The sequence below is a fragment of the Canis lupus genome, chromosome 10 (genome assembly GCF_003254725.2).
Source record: "Canis lupus dingo isolate Sandy chromosome 10, ASM325472v2, whole genome shotgun sequence".
In the NCBI taxonomy this organism is placed as follows: Eukaryota; Metazoa; Chordata; class Mammalia; order Carnivora; family Canidae; genus Canis; species Canis lupus.
This window is the reverse complement of record NC_064252.1, coordinates 39,808,690-39,823,224: the sequence shown is the minus strand read 5'-3', so window position 1 is coordinate 39,823,224 and position 14,535 is coordinate 39,808,690. Positions and strand designations below refer to the sequence as shown.

The 14,535-nt window shown below is 38.7% G+C and overlaps 1 long non-coding RNA gene across 2 annotated transcripts in view; it reads right to left on the bottom strand.

Annotated features, from left to right (window-relative positions):
• Window positions 1–2,575: 2,575 nt before the first annotated feature.
• LOC112675132 (uncharacterized) overlaps window positions 2,576–14,535 on the bottom strand; it is a 28,823-nt gene continuing 16,863 nt past the window's right edge. For both annotated transcript variants that reach the window (XR_003145772.3, XR_003145773.3), the window contains exons 6-7: window positions 3,846–3,932; window positions 2,576–3,237 (exon numbers count right to left, since the gene is read on the bottom strand). This is a non-coding gene — a long non-coding RNA (uncharacterized LOC112675132). The remainder of the gene's footprint in view (window positions 3,238–3,845; window positions 3,933–14,535) is intronic.

Genomic DNA, 14,535 nt, shown 5'->3' with positions numbered 1-14,535 from the left:
GTCTATAAACCAATAGATAAGTAGATAAAGTCATGATCTTAAAACAGAATAGCTTCTCGTGGACACCGTGCTGGTGGTGTAATGGTTCGATGGTCTTTCCAGGTATATGATGCCATGTGCACAGTTACCACTGTGATGCCAGATTCAGTTTGGGTCATTCTAGTAATATCTTAGCACTCATTGCTCTCCGGTCAGGCCTATGCTACTCTAACAGACTGTATGTTTCACCTGAGGCTATTTTTTTCTCGAACTGACGTGTAATACTAAAATGCTACTCAAGTAATGTCTCTGGACTGCCCTGCAACAGAATGACCTGTTAACAATGAGTTACATCTACCTATGGAATCAGAATCTTTGGAGATTATAACAACTAGCTATTCCCAGTGTGAGAAATAAACTCTACCTCCTGGTAGGACTGGTTATGAAGTCACAACGTAAAGGCTTGGATATAGGGGAGGTCCCTAATTAGGGCTGGCAACATAGTAGTCTACCATAGGGGTAGAGATTGAAAGTATGCACTTTTTAATATCTTATTAGAGCATAAGGGAATCTTTTACACATAAATGTTTAAGAGCCCTAGAAAATACAAATAAATAAGTTAAATAGCCCTCCCAGGATTATGTCGCATAGTCAACTCTATGAAGCGACATCAATGTCACAAAAGCCATTCAAGGTTCATGTGATGGGTTTCACTAATAATGTGTTAGCTTGGTGCAGGCTGGATTGGAACAGAGATAAATGGTGAGCAAGTTAGGTTATTTTAGTAACTCAGGAGTAAAGTGACAAGGCCCCAGAAAATCAAGGTGTCAGCCAGCCTGTATTCTTTTCTGGAGTCTCTGGAGCACAATCCGTATCCTTGCCTTCCCTAGCTTCCAAAGGCAGTGTGTATCCCCTGGCTCATGTTCCAATTTCCAATTTCAAAACCAGCAGTGGCAATATCTTCAAATGTGTCTCTGATTGTCCAGCCTTGTTATCTCCTTTGATTACATTGGCCGACCCAGAGAATATAAGATAACCTTACCATCTCGAGATCCTTCACTTAATCTCATCCAAAAAGTCCCTGACGCTATGGAAGATAATATTTCACAAATTCTGGGAATTAGAATGTGGATATCTTTGATTTTATTCTCTTTCTTCCACCATCCCTTTCCCTTCTGGGGGCCTTCATAGAAACTGCTGTGTGGAATGAGGGGCAAAACAGCTGGGGTATGGGTGCCTGGGTGGCTCAGTAGTTGAGCGTCTGTCTTTGGCTCAGGGTGTGATCCCAGGGTGCTGGGATTGAGTCCCGCATTGGGCTTCCTTTATGGAGCCTGCTTCTCCCTCTGCCTGTGTCTCTGCCTCTCTCTGTGTATCTCTCATGAATAAATAAATAAAATATATTTAAAAAGTTGGGGTATTCGTTCTTTGGTTTCCCATTCTTGATTGGCTGAGGGTTGTACTGGAGGCATTAAACCTTCAGACACTTCCTGACTGCCTTGTCCATGGGCTCAGCAAGCTCCTGTGACACAACAAAAAGACTTTGGGCAGAGAAGCAGAGGAACACAGTGCTTAGGTGGAACGCTATCCTTAGTGATGGCAACAGTTGCTCCCAGGTTGTGGGTGAGCTCACAGGTGGATGAAGGGCTAATGGCACAGGCAGTAGCAATGCTGCAAGCTCTTATTACTTTCACTCCAAGATCTGTAACATGATCGTACTGGGCTCACCTATCCCTAGGCTAATTTTTCTGCCCCTTCTCTTTGCATTCCCTTTATTGAAACCATATTTTCTGATCAACGACCAGCAGAAATTTAACCTCATTTACAGAATGTTCTAGGAGTTCTAGGACAGTAACCTTCTCTGTTCTTCCCTGGGATTTTGCACTTCATAGTGGCTGAGATCTGATACCACCTGGCTTTATTCTGTAACAGTATCTACTATTTTAACATCATCTCCACTCTGCAATTGGGCAGCTAACTGCTTGAAAGCAGGAGCTATATTTTTTGAAGTCATTTCTTTATTTCCAGCCAGAGGAACAGAGCTCAGACCATGCTTGGTGAATAAGTACCTGGAAAGCTAAGGGCTGCTGTGTCAGCTAGGGGTTTGTCCAATCCATCATCAATGATCTTTTCTTAACATTACCTGAGTATCTGTGGTTGGTTTGGGAATGATGGAAGAAGTTTCACTTGGGATTTTCTTTCGCATTTCCCTCTCCATGGTTGTTTTTGTTTTTGTTTTGTTTTGTTTTGTTTTACCTAAACCTCGGATTTTACAGCAAGGAGAAAAAACATCATAGGTTGGTAAACCAAAGATCACACATGATGGGAGCACTGAGTATTAATTGAGCCTTAAAATCTGCCCAAAAGGTAACCACAGGAGAATGAATCACCACCTTCACTGCTGAATCACTCAGGGCCCCTCTCACCCCAGAACACCATAACCTCAGCTGGGTTTTGATCCTTTAAGCCTTGGCCCTCTCCACATCAGTGGGCCCACCAGTGAAGTGGTGGGGAACCAGAGCATGAGAGGCAAAGGAGGTAGGAGACCACAGCGGTGACTTCTCAGCCTGTAATTATTTTTAAGAGGTGGAATAAAACCTTCATTTTTAAGAAGCAAATAAATGTGATAGCAACGTGGTGGGCTTTAGGAAATGTATCGACCTTATTATCAACTATGGATGCCGCAATTTTGAAGTCAGCAAGTTGGCTGCTTTGGCTTAGAAAGACATTATTATAATGATTTCACAACTCATTATCTACTTATTTTAAAAAAATACACACTTCTTCAATAAAAAAAAATGAAAAAAAAAAAACCCATAGTCCCCAAACCTGGAATGAATGATCACTAATACTGTATTTGCCTTCACTTTAAAATTAAAGAAACAAACTATTATAAAACACACACACACACACACACACTCCTGATTTTATTGTCCATGGGGATTGCATAGTGGTTACCTGGAGCTTCATCATGTAAATCTCATGCCTATTGGTCTTTGCCTAATGAATTCACCAGTCGTCAAATGAGTTTAAATGAGATACATATATGATTTCCAAAAGGTGAGTCTTTCATTTTACTTTCATAACATTTGTTCTCTTGTGCTTCAGGTCAACTGGATGCTAGAATAAAAGATTATTTCAGGGACTATGCAAAACTGACAGGACAATCTGATTTAAGCTCAGACTGAAGATAGGGTGACTTTTCAGTCATTTCCATGGATTTTTCTCCTCTGCTTCCCTTCTCTTCCTGTGTCAGACTCTCTGAAGGAGAAATACATGAAAGATGTTCATTCACTCATTCATGGACATATATTTATTCAGAAAAGAGTTATCAATATCTCCCTTATTATTTTTATATCACTCTTACTACATACAAATACACAAAAAAATGATACTAGCTATATATTGGATAGAAAATTACCACTAGAGCAATGATATAATGAATAAGAAATATAATTCTTAAATTATACTGTGTGATATTCAATCTGAGTTTTTGCCAGAAGCTAACATACTTGTCTAACTCTCTTAGGTCAGACTTGATCATAACTTACGTGCAACTGGATGATATTGTTCGTACTTGGGAATTGTATTAAGGTAATAATTACTTCAGTCAAAAGCCACCTTTAGGCTAGTTAGAGAGATGATCTCACTGTTGGGTTATAATGTCTGCCTTCATTTCTCCTACAAATCCATCACTTTATCTGCTTTTCCTCTCACATTGCCAGTATATGCTTAACAGATTTTATCTATGCTTTTTGATTTATAATGCACATTACTCATATTATTTTAGATATCTGGCATAAGATATGAACTCTTTTTATGAATATAAAAGTAATATAAGGTTTAAAAATTAAAATCAATACATTTACCATTGTTCTCCCAATCAATGGGAATGGACACTTTCTCTTAGCTTCGATTCCCTTCTCCCTTTCATGCCATACATTTAGTCAAGACTTCTAAAAGTTAATATCAGGCAGGGTCAGAGAGCAAAGCCATAGTCAAACTACTGATTTCATAATTCTGGTCTTAATATTACTTACTTTCAACTGTACGTGGATAAATTAAATCCCACTTAAGTATTACTGGAAGGGGCATTTTGGTGTGAACATTAACACTGAACCACAGGATACAAGTTAACATAATTTTTAAAAATTCACTCATGTACATATGAGTGTACTTTTTAAGATATTCTTTCACTTATAGAGTACATTTATTCTTCAAAACTTTATTATTTAAAATTTCAGATGTCTCCTTCCAGGTCCCTGTCCTAGCCATGCCCCAGACACCAGCCTTCTTTGCAAACTGATATCCACAAACCCTGCATTTATTTGCACTGCTCTTAAGCTCAGAACATCACAAAGTCCCCAGGTCCTCAGAAAACAGATGCCTCCTGAGCCTAAAAGTCAAGTCCTCAGGACCTGGCCTCAGTTAAACTCCCATCTGGAATAACTCCAGTCCTCCCACAAGACTGGCTGACAGCCTGGCCTCTATGTATCATTTGCCTATAATAATCCTCATACCTTTCTTCACGGATCCATCTCCATTCACCCAAGCATATCTGTCCTGAATCTACAACCTTCTAGAAACTTTCTCTTATCAATCCAGTCTGCAATGACCTCTCACTTCTCTCTTTAGCCATTTTCCCTTCCAATGATTGACCCTTAATTATGCACTGCCCTGTAGTATATAGGCCCTTTTTAAGGTATGTAAGTAAAATCTCTTCAAGAAGATCTTAGGCCTGAAAGTGAGATTTTTATCTGTTTTTTTTTTTTTTTCGAGTCACCACTGTGCCTAGCACAGAATCTATTTGCATTGGAGCATGTTAGAGGCATGGCTTGGCTTGATGAATTGATATAGCACAAAATTAGGCAAAATCACTCAGGATATTCTCCCCCAATAGATCCTGGTGTGTAATCTTTTTCTAAGTCTTAATTAGTCTGAATAATTTACTCTATGTTCCAATCAAACCTAGGAGATGTTCAAAACAAAAGAACCAAGTTCTGTAATTTGACATGCCATTGAATAAACCGGGCTCTTTGGTGATTTTATTTGAAAATGAAATGTTAATCCCTGCCCTGGTGAATGTCTGAACCACTTGGAAACTGGAACACTGAAAATCAAGATCTTTGTTGTGAAGGACAATGGTGCTGCAGTGGTTAAGGCACATTGCCTCATGGAGACTGTCCCTTCAAACTCGAAAGTGAGACCTGCAATTATGGGTGTCAGGGTTCTTAAGATGAGATGACTTTACCATTCTCTTTAGCTGAAAATTCTTTGGTAGCAGCAGATTTTTATCCCTGCCCCCAAATCCCACAGCATTCTGTGTGGTTCTTTTTTTTTTTTAATTTTTTTTTTAATTTTTATTTATTTATGATAGTTACAGAGAGAGAGAGAGGCAGAGACACAGGCAGAGGGAGAAGCAGGCTCCATGCACCGGGAGCCCGATGTGGGATTCGATCCTGGGTCTCCAGGATCGCGCCCTGGGCCAAAGGCAGGCGCCAAACCGCTGCGCCACCCAGGGATCCCATTCTGTGTGGTTCTTAAACAACTATTGAGCATGCCTTGAAAGAGCGAATTATTGTAGAACATTCCCTAATAGTCAACAGATGATATAAGCCCATGATAGCAATACAGCTCAAGTGACCTTTTTACTAACTGATCTGCTAACTGGACCTGAGAAAGTAGTATCAATGAAGACTTTACATAAGCTATTTGACTTCTTGTTCATACAAGATGGAACAGATTCATTTCTTCTGGGTTTTCCCTTCCAAAGTACAACTATAATCCCTGGAAATAGCACAAGAGACAACCAAAGGAGAACTATCAAAGGTGAAAGGAAGAAGGAGAAAACGTCAGGGACCTCAGGGCTAGAGGAACAACATGGCTGCAGGGCATCTTAGGGCCACCACAAATAGCAGAAGTGAAAATTAGCTTGGCATTTCCTAACCTCCAACCTAAAGGCAGTCTAGGTAGTAGGATCATTCTTCCAGAGGACTGAACTGGAGTCCCATCAACAACACCAGGTGAGCTGAACAACATAGGCAAACAGGAACGACTGAGAATCCTGCTTAAAATCACTGGCCAGGAGAAGTGTTCTCCTTCCCTATTCCTGGCCTGAAACTTCTCTCCTCTATTAAGACACCTAGCAGTTGGGAAGCTCCAGCCAAGAGACAAGAAGTGGCTGAGCTGACCAGCAAGGGAGAATCCCACCACAACAAATAGCTAGACTGGGAAACTCAATTATCTCAAAATAAATAAATATATACATAGAACAGAATAAAAATGGAAATATGACATATTAACATATATGAGATGCAGCCATAGCAGTACACATAAGGAAATTGTTGCCACAGAAAAGAAGAAAATTTTCAATCAATAACCTAAGCTCTTACCTCAGGAAACTAGAAAAAGAAGACCAAAGTAGACCCAAAGCAAGCAGAAGGAAGGGCATAATAAAGATAAGAGCAGGAATGCCTGGGTGGATCAGTGATTGAGCATCTGCCTTTGGCTCAGGTCATGATCCTAGGGTCCCAGGATGGAGTCCTGCATCCAGCTCCATGCAGGAAGCCTGCTTCTCCCTCTACGTATGTCTTTGCCTCTTTCTGTGTGTCTCTCATGACTAAATAAATAAAATATTAAAAAAAAGATAAGAGCAGAAAACAATGAAATTGAAAATAGTAAAGATGACCAATGAAACAGATATTTGGTTCTTTGGAAAAAAAAAATAAAGTTTATAAAACTCCAAAGAGACTGATAAAGATTTTAAAAAGGAGAAAACCAAAATCACTAATATTAGGAATTAAATGGGAAATATCACCATAGATCCTGCAGCTGCTAAAGGAATTATAAAAGAATATAAACAATTTTATGTTTACAAACTTAATAACTAGCAGAAATAGACCAATTTCTCAAAAACCATAAAGAGCAAAATTCAACAAGGGTGAATGAAGTAATCTGAATAGTTATATAGCCACTAAGGAAATCAAATTTATAATTTAAAATCTCCCAGCAAGCAATCTCTAAGCCTAAGTGGCTTCACTGGAGAATTCTACCAAACATTTAAAGAACAGTTAATATATTTTACACATTTTTCCCTAAAAACAGAACTAGAGAGAGTACTTTCCACCTCATTTTATGAGGTCAATATTATCTTGAAACACAAACTAGAATGGCCAGCAAAAAAGAAAACTACAATCCATCGTCTTCATAGACTTAGACAAAAAAAAATCAACAAAATATTAGCAAGTCAAATCCAACTCCGTAGAGGGGCACCTGGGTGGCTCAGTGGTTGAGCATCTGCCTTTAACTCAGGTCCTGATCCCAGGGTCCTGGGATCAAGTCCTGCATCAGCTTCCCCATGTGGAGCCTGCTTCTCCCTCTGCCTCTCTCTCTGTGTCACTCATGAATAGATAAATAAAACTTAAAAAAAAATCCAATACAGTAGAAAACAAATATTACATGATGACTCAGTAGGATTTACTCCAGGCATATAAGATTGGCTCAGCATTTGAAATCAATCAATATAATTTCCATATCAACTGTCTAGAAAAGGAAAAGCATATGATCATATTAAGTGATGCAGAAAAAACATTTGACAAAATCCAACACCCATTCATGATAAAAACTCTCATCGAATTAAGAATGCTGTTACAGGGAATCACCTCAACCTATAAACAATAGCTATAACAAAAATCTACAGCTAGCAACATACGTAATTGTGAATGTTATGCCCTTAAAACCAGTAACAGACAAGAAAATCTATTCTCACCACTCTGATTCAACACAGAATTGTAAATTCTAGCCACCTTAATAAAGCAAAAAATAAAATAAATGAAAGAAATACAATTGTAAAGTAAGAAAGAATACTATCCTTATTTGCAGATGACATGATGATTTCCCTTAAAAATCCAAGGAATCTGTAAAAATTTCTTAGAACTCATAAGTTTGATGAAGTCATAGACTATGAGTTCAACATACAAAAAGTAATGACATTTTCTATATAGCAACAATGAGTACGCCAAAACCAAAATTTAAAACAATACAATTTACAATCACACCAGAAGAAATTAAATGTGCAGGTATAAATATCCCAAGGCATGTATAGTGTCTGTATGCTGAAAATTACAAAATCCTGATGAAAGTTATCAAATAAAACCTAAATGAATAGTAAGATGTGCTGTGTTCATAGATTGGAAGACTCACAGTAAACATAGCAAAGATGTTTATTCTTCCCAAATTGATTTATGAGTTTAATGCAGTTTCTATCAAAACTCCAAGAAGATCTTTCTGTTGACATAGATTAACATATTCTAAAATTTATATGGAAGGCATAAACTCTAGGAAAGCTAAGTCTATTGAAGAAGAAGAAGGAGGAGGAGAAGGAGGAGGAGAAGGAGAAGAAGAAGAAGAAGAAAGAAGAAGAAGAAGAAGAAGAAGAAGAAGAAGAAGAAGAAGAAGAAGAAGAAATAAGAAGAAGAAGAAGAAAGAAGAAGAAGAAGAAGAAGAAGAAGAAGAAGAAGAAGAAAGCATGAGAAGTCATTGTACCCTCTATTAAGCTAATTTTTCTACTTCTCTATGAAGTCCGTAGCAGTTAGGCATGCTCTCCATTACGTATTTATGGTATAAGCCCTTTTGAAGAGTCTTCTATAAATGATGCCTTACTTCCCTGTCTCCACCCAGTGAACAGTGAAATCCACAGGGTAGAAGGAAGGAAGGAGTCATATTGAACACTTTTTTAAAAAGATTTTATTTATTTATTTATTTATTTATTTATTTATTTATTTATTTATTTATTCGTGAAAGGCAGAGAGAGAGAGAGAGACATAGGCAGAGGGAGAAGCAGACTCCATGTAGGAAGCTCGACGTGAGACTCGATCCCAGGACTCCAGGATCGCGCCCTGGGCCAAAGGCAGGCGCTAAACTGCTGAGCCACCTAGGGTCCGTCTTATTGAACACTTTGGGGGAATTAGCATTTGCTAAGAGACTGAACTCAACAAATATTATCGTGGGCTCTCTGTGTATACGAGCCCATGCTACTTATACGATTTCAGTTGTGCTATCTAACTTGTTTTGCTGTTGCAATAAAAATACGATCCTATTGTTTCTCATGTTTTAAAGAGAAACAACATTTATTCACAAATTTCTTCTCAGAGGTGTCGAAGAGTTAACTAGAAGCATGGTTATGGTGTTTGTTTAAATCCTTAGAAATTGCCTTCAAGGAAGGCAAAGCTGCAAATTGATAGGAGATGCCAAACAGGGTTAATCCAGTTGGGGGAAAAATGAAATATTTACTATCAGAATAATCCGGATTTGTTGAAAATAGAAGTCTGCAGCTTTGTTGTCTGGGGCTTAACCATTTTTGAACAAATTTCTGGGCATTCTTTGGGCTTCGTCTAGTTAACATTAAAATTTCAACTGTCATTAGATTATCAGGGAATTATAAGAATCACAGCTTTGACTTTGCACTTAAATTTTAAAACCTGGAGGTAGAAGTCCACATATTTATTGCTATAACTATTGAAGAACCTCACAGCAGGATTCTAGGCTTAAAGACAAAAGGAAATAAGCACTGGCATTTAGGGGAATAAAAGTTGTAACATGCATTAATAATGACAAAAACACTCCAGATAATATCTGAAAATCCTGGGAAGTCACACTGAAAATGTTCCCCTTCATCAAATAACATGAGACTGTAAGCACTTGTACAGAATAGCAACTATGATACCACTACCACCCCTACCACCAATTGACAGCCAGGAGGAAAGAAGGGTGTATAAATTTCTCAGATTCAAAAATCAAGTACTGTATACCCAACAAAAACAAGTTTAAAGGATCTAGACACACCCCAGTTTTATAAACCAGTTGTATTCAACAAAGAAGGGGCATATCTCTTCTTCATCCAACACCTGTCTGGTTAATCAACTTGCTGCATTGTCCTGCGCTAGGACCTAGAAGGGTTTCAGACAAGTAGACTTCATTCTTGCCCGCAAGGAGTGTGAAGCACAGACAATAGGCAAGATGTCTGAATACAAACAAAATGACATGGGTAATCAGAGAGTCTGCAACTTTTCAGACAAGAGCTTGTTAAGGTCAGTTTGATTTGGACAAGGGAATGTGAGTGGGGAGAGAGAGGTTAAGTAAAAGGAATGCAGGAAGACTAAGTATGGAGTGTCTTTTGGGAATGGCTGCCATATTGGCTTCATTTTGGATATTGATTAAAGATGATGCTGGAGAAGAGGATCAAACCTTCAAAGACAGCCATGTTGCTTACAGATTTTTTTTTACAATAGTTTCTTGGGGAGACTGGGTTCTGGTCAGAAGAATGATGAAATCAGATGTATTTGAGAAGGGTTGGGTAATTAATTGGAGAAATGTGTGTAAAACAAATCAGAACAGTCAGAAGTTGGCCACTAACCAGAGCAGGAAGAAGGCTGTTGTAACGGTGCACAGGTTACTTAACTGGGACTTCAATTAATGATGGCAATGCAAATCAGATGGCCAGAGAGATGCCTCCCAAGTAGATCAAAAGGGGAGGAGGAATTAAAAGGATAAATTTTGAGAGTATGTAATCTGTGGGAATGGCAGGGCGTTGGTGTGAGCTGTGTGACAGGGAGAAAGAAACTTCCAGGGAAGAGGAGAGTTGAGGAAAGATGTTTAGTTTTTATTGTAAACATGAGTGAAAGTTGGTCTCTTGCCACCAAGAAGTAAAGAAGCCATTTAAAAGACAGTGATAAAAAAAAAAGACAGTGATAGAAGGAAAGAAGCTAAGGAATCAAGGGAATAATCCTACAAGAGGCAGGAAAAAAAATAAAATCAAAATTCAGGTGGTGCACATAGACTTGGGGAAAGGTAAGATGCTTCCTTCTCCAAGATAGGAAAGAGGGAGGAGAGAATGCACAAAGATGGACCTCAGGCATTGAAATGATTGAAATGTAATGAAATAATTGAGCTCTTCTAACTTAAGGCAATAGCTATAGATTTGCAGGATTTCAGAAAAGAGGCCCAAAGGAAATAGACCTTCTAATTTAAAGAAAAAAGAAAGAAAATGGTGTCCCCATATCACACAATGTCCTTTGTCCAATGCTGCAGATGTTAAAAATACACAAAGGACACTTCTCACAGAAACCTTCAATGTCAGCTTGGGGCTGAGTAAGGTGAGTGAGAAGAGTTCAGTTTCACTGCACTTCAGGATCTCTAGCAGACATATATGAAGATACAGGATGAGCAAACTGCCAGTTACTGAAGTGAACTAATTGGAATTTTGAAGACCAAAAAAACAAAATTTAGAAGAAAAGATTTGTGTCACCATCCTCTTCCTTCTTTGACCTCCCCATTTTCATAGCTTCAAACCCAAAGAAGCTAGACATGTTAATGTAGACAACAATAACTAAGTGACTCAGAGAATCCTTGAATCGGAAATATTCCAAGGTCATTTACCCCACTCACGGCAGAAATGCACTCACAATATTGCTAACAAATAATGGTCCAGCTGCTGCCTGAATGATTTAGAAGAAGGTAAGACCACTGTATGTCAGGAAACAATATTCTAGTTGGAAGTAGAAGTTTCCTTTCTACAGTTACATGAAATCCTCCAGCCACTTCTGGAATAAGGTGGAATAATACATCTACAGGTACGTAAAGAGGAGAGTTGTGCTCCATCCCCAAGTGTCCAAATCTCCATAACTGTCCCTCCACGTAGTCCTCTTAGTGAGAGAACTTCACCAACTCAGCATTTCCCCCAGATGCTCAAGTCAGTCTTTTTCCATACAGAGGAGGACCCCACCATCGTGATGAATGCAGAGTTCAGCCACCTTGCTCCCCACCTTGCTCCCATCCCCTATGTCTACTACATCAATATTCCATGGGCTCCCTTGCATTTTACATCTTCTCTTTCAGTTAAGTTGGGGACTTGCAACTAGTTTTGGCAAAAGGATTCTTAACCCACCTTGGAGGTCTCATGTTCAAAACCAACAAGAGCCAGGATGCCTGGATGGCTCAATGGTTGAGTGTCTGCCTTGGGCTCAGGGCATGATCCCGGGGTCCTGGGATCAAGTCCCACATCAGGATCCTTGCAGGGAGCCTGCTTCTCCCTTTGCCTATGTCTCTGCCTCTCTCTTTGTGTCTCTTATGAATAAATAAAATGTTTTTTAAAAATGAACAAGGGCCACCTGGCTCACTTGAGCAACTATTTTTTTTTTATTGTTAAGCTACTGATGTTTAAGGGGATTATTTATTTAAATATATTTTAAAGTATTTATTTGTTTTTTATGCATAGCCCAGCCTATCTTGATTGTGATGAGTAAATATCCATACCATTTTTCTTTTTTTCTTTTTTAAAGATTTTATTTATTTATTCATGAGAGACACACACAGAGAGAAAGTGAGAGAGAGAGTCAGAGACACAGGCAGAGGGAGAACTAGGCTCCATGCAGGGAGCCCAATGTGGGACTCGATCGCAGGATTCCAGGATCGTGCCCTGAGCTGAATGCAGAAGCTCAACCACTGAGCCACTCAGGTGTCCCTCCATATCATTTTTCATATGAACTTGTTTTAAGCTGATCTTTCTCCTTTTCTCTGGTTTAATTTGAGTAACATCTCACCCTAGTCTTTGAGGCAAGAAAAGAGATCCTATGTTTTCTCTGTAAGGATTCCCATGTCATTATATGACCCATCTATAGACACCTCCTTGAGCTTCCTTTCCTGGCTTTCTTACACTCACATTGAATCCATCAACAAGCTCCGCTGATTCTACCTCCAAACTCCATCTCTGCTACATGCATGTCTCTTTTCCGAATCCTGATCCTTGCACATGCTGCTGACTACCTGACCCCTCTTGTTTCCAGGTTCGCTCTTTCCTAAACAATCTCTTCAAAGAAAATGGAACTGTATTTCAGAAATGTAAAGCAACAAATCCTGCTTAAAACTCATCAGTGGTCTCTGTGAGGGTTTGGTAGAAAAAGGTGGAAAGACAAAAAAAGTTTTGTTGCAAAATTAACAAGAAGCATATCATCTGTCTCTCTAACCCTGAAGACAAGAGCTGTGATCTCAATAGGAAAGTCTCCTGTAGAATTAACCCCGCAAAATAGCAGTATGCAGGCTGTCCTGTGTGATTGGAATGCAAACAAATGTGAATTATTTTGTAGCATCTCTTCAGGAAAAAGTCAAAGATGGACTGGGAGAGTCTGTGGAAGAACCCCAATCACTTGCTTTTACAACTAATGCTGAATCACATTCTCAGTCATCCCAGCTATTAAAATATGTCTACCAAGATTTTTAAAAATTATTTTCTTTTTCATCTTATTTTTTTCCTCTTAAGGAATTTGAATTTAACAGATTTCCAAACTCATCCTGTTTCAAAATAATTTAGAAATTAATTAGCTCCAGTGATGTCACCTTCCCTGTCACCAACAGCCAGTGTTCTATGGAAGTTTGTGGATCACTCAAAGCACTTCATAAAAAAATACATTAATAGCATTTTTGGAAAAGGGGGTGATGTGTAATCTTTACTTTTCATCTTATAATAACTGAGTAATTGAAAATCTTGAAAAAATTATTTCTGGAAAACTGGGTAAATTGTCAGATTAAACATTGTTAAGGGGTGCTCATCTTGAACTCACTGCTACATTTTATTTCACTCTGCTATTGTTAACTCTCTCCTTTCCAGTGGGTTCCAGTCTAAATGCAGTGGTGATCCTGGCTGTGTCCTGGACCATGAATTAAACTAAAAAATATTCACTTTATAAATTCATTGCTTCATCTTTGCTATTTGCTACTTAATGATGAGACTGGATCCTCAACTAAGAAATGGCCTTGTCTGGGAATTGTAACTCTCTACATTACAAACAGTTTGTGAAGGTCTATCCATCATCTCCTCATCTTCTCTCTCCTAACTGAGTTACTAGTATCCTTGAACTTTGAGGGTAGAGCGTGGCAGTTACTACAGATTCAATACATTGTAATAATTAGTAATATGATACAATAACTCGTTCATATCTACTAAGGACTTTCAGGCATATAAGGCTGTTTATTACCTTGGGAAAACAAAATACTCAATGAGGCAGGTCCAAGGTTAATAATTCACTTATAAAATAATATCAAGCTCTTGGATCTGTTTTTCTGTGCAGGTCTTGGCTTTCCCCTCATGCTTGCAAGATGGCTGCTGCAGCCCCAAGCATCCAGCCTTCAAACAACACCTCCAAAATTAATAAGGAAGAGAGATTTTTCTATATATATCTTATTTATTTATCAAAGGGGAAAAATTTTTCTCAGAAACCCCAACAGACTTCTCCCAGTCCCCACCAGGCAGAATGTAATCATATGTTCATCTTTTAACCATTGCTTGGCAAAGGGTAATGGTTTTACTACAATTGGCTTAGTCCTATTAAGTCTCATCCTCTGACAGTGGGGGAAGAGCCCATCTTTGCTGAGTACCTCATTCCTCAAAATCTGATTCTTTTAGTTGAAGGTATTGGCAGGAAGCTCTTGGCAGGGTACTGTTTGCCCCAGACAGATCCTATCAATGTCCTTATTGAATAAATGAAGAAACAGAGGTTGAGGAGA